Source organism: Pongo pygmaeus, chromosome X (assembly GCF_028885625.2).
Source record: "Pongo pygmaeus isolate AG05252 chromosome X, NHGRI_mPonPyg2-v2.0_pri, whole genome shotgun sequence".
NCBI classification, from domain to species: Eukaryota; Metazoa; Chordata; class Mammalia; order Primates; family Hominidae; genus Pongo; species Pongo pygmaeus.
The window spans coordinates 77,645,937-77,652,275 of NC_072396.2; the positions used below are offsets into that span (position 1 = coordinate 77,645,937).

The 6,339-nt window shown below is 40.8% G+C and overlaps 1 pseudogene; it reads right to left on the bottom strand.

The window, feature by feature from the left end:
* Positions 1–404: 404 nt before the first annotated feature.
* Positions 405–1,170, bottom strand: LOC129024867 (small ribosomal subunit protein eS6-like; annotated as a pseudogene).
* Positions 1,171–6,339: the final 5,169 nt, after the last annotated feature.

Here is a 6,339-nt window from a genome sequence, read left to right on the forward strand (position 1 = left end):
TTCTTCTACTAACTATGGGTTTGGTTTGCTCTTGCTTTTCTAGTTCTTTAAAATGTACCATTAAATTTTTTGTTTGAAATTTTCTTTTTTTGATGTAGACACAAACTTTTGATGTAGCTGTAAACTTCCCTCTTAGTACTGTTTTTGTCATGTCCCATGTGTTTTGGTATGTCGTGTTTCCATTATGGTTTATTTCAAGAATTTTTTTTTTCAATCTCTTTGTTAGTTTCTTCATTGATCCACTGGTCATTTAGGAGAATATAGTTTAATTTCCATGTGTTTGCACAGTTTTCAAAATTCCTCTTGCTATTGATTTCTATTTTATTTCATTGTGGTCAGAGAAGATATTTGATATAATTTCATTTTTTTGAGTCTGATCTTATTTACTTGTTACTCAAAAAATTTTATTTCTGACTGGATTCAGGCTTAGAAGTAGAAGCTTGCAGAGAAGAAAGTCTGTGTCTCTTCGCAATTTGTTCTTGGTGCTTCTCTTTAGCCTCCTTCATTCTCTTGGCCAAAAGTTTAGCATATTCTGCAGTCTCTTCCTTATTTTTCTTAGTACCCTGATTCTTCAGAGCAATACGCCACTGTTTGTGTTGCAGGGCACATGGATTAACAAGATACTGAATCTTGGGTGCTTTGGTCCTAGGTTTCTTACCTTCTTTGTTTAAGGGCTTTCTTACAACATACTGGCAAACATCACCTTTAGAGAGATTGAGAAGTTTGCGGATTCTGCTAGCTCTTTTGGGCCCCAGGTGATGAGGCACCATAGTATCAGTCAGTCCAGGAATATCCTTCTCTCCTCTTTTTTTTTTTTTTTTTTTTTTTTACAATAACCAAGATGAGAACGCTCAGATTGGCATCCAAGAAATGATTTTCTCTTTCTGTCTCCAGTTATCCTTGGTCTGTAACAGGAATGCCCCTCACTCAGTAGCAGGCGGACACGGCCACGGGTAAAGACACACTGTTTCATGGGGGAACATTGTTAGTCATTTCCACCACTGATTTGGACCATGTAACTCTTTCATTCTTCACCCAGAGCATCAGCAGCAACTTCTGTAGCCATACGCTTCTCATAAAAAGTATGAAGTTTGCGTTCATCATCCACTTCAATGAGTTTCTGGCAGCAGGTGACTGGGAAGGAGATGTTCAGCTTCATCTTGAAGCAGCTGAACACCTCTGAGGCACCACAGAAAATAGCTATAATTTCAATTTTTTAAAATGTTTTAAGACTGTTTCATGGCCTAACATATGGTCTATCCTTGAGAATGATCCATGTGGTGAGGAGAAGAATGTGTATTCTGCAGCCATTGGATGGAATGTCCTGTAAATATCTATTAGGTCCCTTTGGTCTATAGTACAGATTAAATCCAATGTTTCCTTGTTGATTTTCTGTCTGGAAGATCTGTCCAATGCTGAAAGTGGGGTGCTGAAGTCTCCATCTATTATTGTATTGGGACTTATCTCTCTCTTTAGCTCTAATAATATCTGCTTTATATATCTGGGTGCTGCAGTATTGGGTGCACAGGTGTATATATATTTAAAATTGTTATATTCTCTTGCTGAGTTGACCACTTATAGTGACGTTCCTTGTCTCTTCATAAAGTTTTTGTCTTGAAATCTATTGTGTCTGATATAAATATAGCTACTCCTGCTCTTTTTTGGTTTACATTTTAATGTGAACTATGGTATATCTTTTTCTATCCCTTCATTTTCAGACTATGTGTGTCTTTATAGGTGAAGTATGTTTGTTGTAGGCAACAGATCATTAGGTCTTATTTTTTCATCCATTCAGCCACTCTATGTATTTTGATTGGAGATTTTAGTTCGTTTACATTTGATGCTATTATTGATAAATAAGGACTTTTGCTATTTGTTTTCTGGTGGTTTTGCGGTCTTCTCTTCCTTCTTGACTTCCTTCCTATATTCCTTTTAGTGAAGGTGATTTTCTCAGGTGGTCTGATTTAATTTTTTGCTTTTTATTTTTAATGTATCTGTAGTATGTATTTTGATTTGAGGTTACCATGAAGCTTGCCAATAATACCTTGTAACCCACTATTTTAAACTGATGACAACATAACACTAATTGCATAGTGTGAACAAGAATAATTTGACCTCCTGGGCGCGGTGGCTCACACCTTTAATCCTAGCACTTTGGGAGGCCAAGGCAGGTGGATCATGAGGTCAGGAGATCAAGACCATCCTGGCTAATACGGTGAAACCCTGTCTCTACTAAAAATACAAAAAATTAGCCAGGCATGGTGGCGGGCACCTGTAGTCCCAGCTACTTGGGAGGCTGAGGCAGGAGAATGGCGTAAACCCGGGAGGCGGAGCTTGCAGTGAGCCAAGATTGTGCCACTGCACTCCAGCATGGGCGACAGAGCAAGATTCCATCTCAAAAAATAATAATAATAATAAAAATTTGACCTCTCCCTTTCCAGTTTGGATGCCTTTATTTCTTTGTCTTCTCTGATTGCACTAGCCAGGACTTCCAGTACCATAACAGTGCTGAAAGTGAGCATCCTTGTCATTTTCCATTCTCACTAAAAAAGAAAAAACTAATGAAAACCCTACACTTTAATTTTGTCTCCCTGTTTTTAACTTTATTGTGTGTGTGTGTATATATATATATACACACACACATATATATGTGTGTATATATATATTTTTTTTGAGACAGAGTCTTGCTCTGTAGCCCAGGCTGGAGCACAGTGGCGTGATCTTGGTTCACTGCAAGCTCCGCCTCCTGGGTCCTGGTTCAAGCAATTCCCCTGCCTCAGGCTCCTGAGTAGCTGGGATTACAGGCACGTGCCACCATGCCCAGCTAATTTGTTTTTGTATTTTTGGTAGAGACAGGGTTTCACCGTGTTGGCCAGGCTGGTCTTGAACTCCTGACCTTGTGATTCGCCTGCCTCAGCCTCCCAAAGTGCTGGGATTACAGACGTGAGCCAATATACCCGGCCTATATCTTGTACTGTTTATGTCTTGAAAAGTTTTTGTGGTTATTATTTTTCTTCAGTTCATCATTTAGTCTTTCTACTCAAGATATGAGTTGTTTACACACCTCAATTACAGGCTGATACCATTCTGTGTTTTTCTGTGTACTTACTATTACCAGTGAGTTTTGTACCTTCAGATGAATGCTTATTGCTCATTAACAGCCTTATCTTTTAGATTGAAGAACTCTCTTTTGCATTTCTTATGGGGCACATCTCATGTTGATGATATCCTTCAGACTTTTTTTGTCTCAGAAGTCTTCATTTCTCCTTCATGTCTGAAGGACGTTTTCACCAGATACACTATTGTGGGGTAAATGTTTTGGTCCTTCAGCACTTTAAATATGTCATGCTACTCTCTCCTGGCCTGTAAGACTTCCACTGGAAAATCTGCTGCCAGATATATTGGAGCTCCATGGTATGTTATTTGTTTATTTTCTCTTGCTGCTTTTAGGATCCTTTCTTTATTCCTGACCTTTGGGAGTTTGTTTATTAAATATTTTGAGGTAGTCTTCTTTGGGTTAAATCTGCTTGGTGTTCTATAACCTTCTTGTACTTGAATACTGATCTCTTTCAATAAATTTGGAAATTTCTCTGCTATTACCCCTTTGAATAATTTTTCTACCCGTCTTTCTCTTTACCTCTTCTTTAAGGCCAATAACTTCTAGGTTTGCCCTTTTGAGGTTACTTTCTAGATCTTGTAGGCATGCTTCATTCTTTTTCATTCTTTTTTCTTTTGTCTCCTCTGACTGTGTATTTTCAAATAGCCCATCTTCAAGCTCACTAATTCTTTCTTCTGCTTGATCAATTCTGCTATTAAAAGACTATGATGCATTCTTCAGCACACCAGTTGCATTTTTTAGCTCCAGAATTTCTGCTTGATTCTTTTTTAATTATTTCAATCTCTTTGTTAAATTTACCTGATAGGATTTTGAATTCCTTATCTATGTTATCTTGAATTTCTTTGACTTCCCTCAACACAGTTATTTTGAATTCTCTGTCTGAATAGTCACATATTTCTGTTTCTCCAGAATTGGTCCCTGGTGCCTTATTTAGTTTGTTTGGTGAGGTTATGTTTTCCTAGATGGTCTTGATGCTTTTGGATGTTCATTGGTGTGTGGGCATTGAAGAGTTAATATCTATCATCATCTTCACAGTCTGGGCTTATTTGTACCTGTTTTTCTTGGGAAGGCTTTCCAGATATTGAAAGAAATTTGAGGGTTTTAATCTATGTTTTTGGTCTCTGCAGCCATATTTACATTAGGAAGCACTGTAAGCCCAGTAATGCTGTGGTTCTTGTAGCCTCATAAAGGTACCACCTTAGTGGTCTCGGATACGATTCTGAAGAATTCTTTGGATTACCAGGTGGAGACTTTTGTTCTATTCCCTTACTTTCTCCCAAACAAATGGAATCTCTCTTTGTTTGTGCTGAGCTGGTTGGAGCTAGGGGAAGAGTGATACAAGTACCCCTGTGACCACCACCATTGAATCTTCTGGGTCAGACCTGAAGCCAGCATGGTACTGAGTCTTGCCCAAGGCCCACAATAACCACTGCATTGCTACCACTGTTGGGTCCAGAGATGCTGTTTGGGAGCCAGGGCCTGGAGTCAGAAACTTTAGGAATCTATCTGGTTCTCCATTCTACTGCAGCTGAGTTCGCACTCCAACCACAAGACAAAGTCCCTCCCACTCTTTCCTCCCCATTCCACAAGCAGAGAACTCTCTCTCCATGGCCACCACCACCTCAGGCCTGTGGCTAGTACTCCCTGGCTTCCACTTAAGTTCACCGAAGGCCTAAGAGTTCTTCAGTCAGTTTATGGTAAATGTGTCCAGGCCTGAGATTCTCCCTTCATGGCAGTGGGCTCCCCTCAGGCCCAGGGCAGGTCCAGAAATGCCATCCCAGAATCACAGCCTAAAATCAGGGACCCCAAGCAGGCTCTTGGTGTGTGGCTGAGCTGGCACCTAAGCTGCAAGAGAGCCGAAGTCCCCTTTACTCATTTCCTCTTTTCTCAAACAGAAGGAGTGTCTCGCTGATACAGCTTGTATCTGTGTCCCCACCCAAGTTTCATGTTGAGTTGTAATCCCCAGTGTTGCAGGTGAGACCTAGTGGGAGGTGATTGGAACATGAGGGTAGTTTCTAATGGTTTAGCACCATCTCCCTAGTGCTCTTCTTGATAGAGTTCTCTTGAGAATTGGTTATTTAAAATTGTGTAGCACCTCCCCTCTCTCTCTCTCTTCTTCCTGCTCCAGCCATGTGAGAAGCGCTGGCTCCCCCTTCACCTTCTGCCATTATTTTAAGTTTCCTGAGGCCTCCCCAGAAGCCGAGCAGATGACCGGCATCATGCTTCCTGTACAACCTGTGGAAATATGAGCCAATTAAACCTCTTTTTCTTTGTAAATTACCCAGTCTCTGGTATTTCTTTATTGCAGTGTAAGAACTGACTAATACAGAAAATTTGTACCAAGGAGTGGGACATTTCTATAAAGATTCCTGAAAATGCGGAAGCAACTTTGGAACTGCTGCTGGTAATAGGCAGAGGTTAGAAGTGTGGAGAGCTCAGAAGAAGATAGGAGGATGAAGGAGAATTTGGAACTTCGTAGAGACTTGTTAAATTGTTGTGACCGAAATGCTGATAGAGATATGGACAATGAAGGCCAGGTTGAGGAGGATTCAGATGGAGATGAGGAACTTATTGAGAACTGGAGCAATGGTCATTTTTGTTATGCTTTGCAAAGAACTTGGAGGCATTGTGCCCCTGCTCTAGGGATCTATGGAACTTTGAGCTTGAGAGTGATGATTTAGGGTATCTGGCAGAATAAATTTATAAGCAGCAAAGCATTCAAGATTTGACCTGGCTGCTTCTAACAACCTATGTTCAAATGTGTAAGCAAACAAATAATGTAAAACTGGAACTTATATTTAAAAGGGAAGCAGAGCATAAAAGTTTGGAAAATCAGCAGCCTGGCCATGTGGTAGAAAATGAAAGCCATTTTCAGGGAAGGAACTCAAGCAGGTTACAGAAATTTGCATAACTAAAAGGAAAGCAAATGCTGATAGCCAAGACAATGGGAAAAAGACCTCCAAGGAATTTCAGAGTCCTTTGCGGTAGCACTGCTTATCACAGGTCCAGAGACCTAGGAGAGAAGAATAGTGTCATGGGCCAGGCACAGGGGTCTGGTGCTCTGTGCAGCCTTGGGACACTGCTCCTTCCATTCCAGCTGCTCCAGCTCCAGCCATAGCTAAGAGGGCCCCGGATACAGCTTGGACTGCTGCGCCAGAGGGTGCAAGCCATAAGCCTTGGTGGCTTCCACATGGTGTTAAGCCTTCAGGTGTGCACAGTAC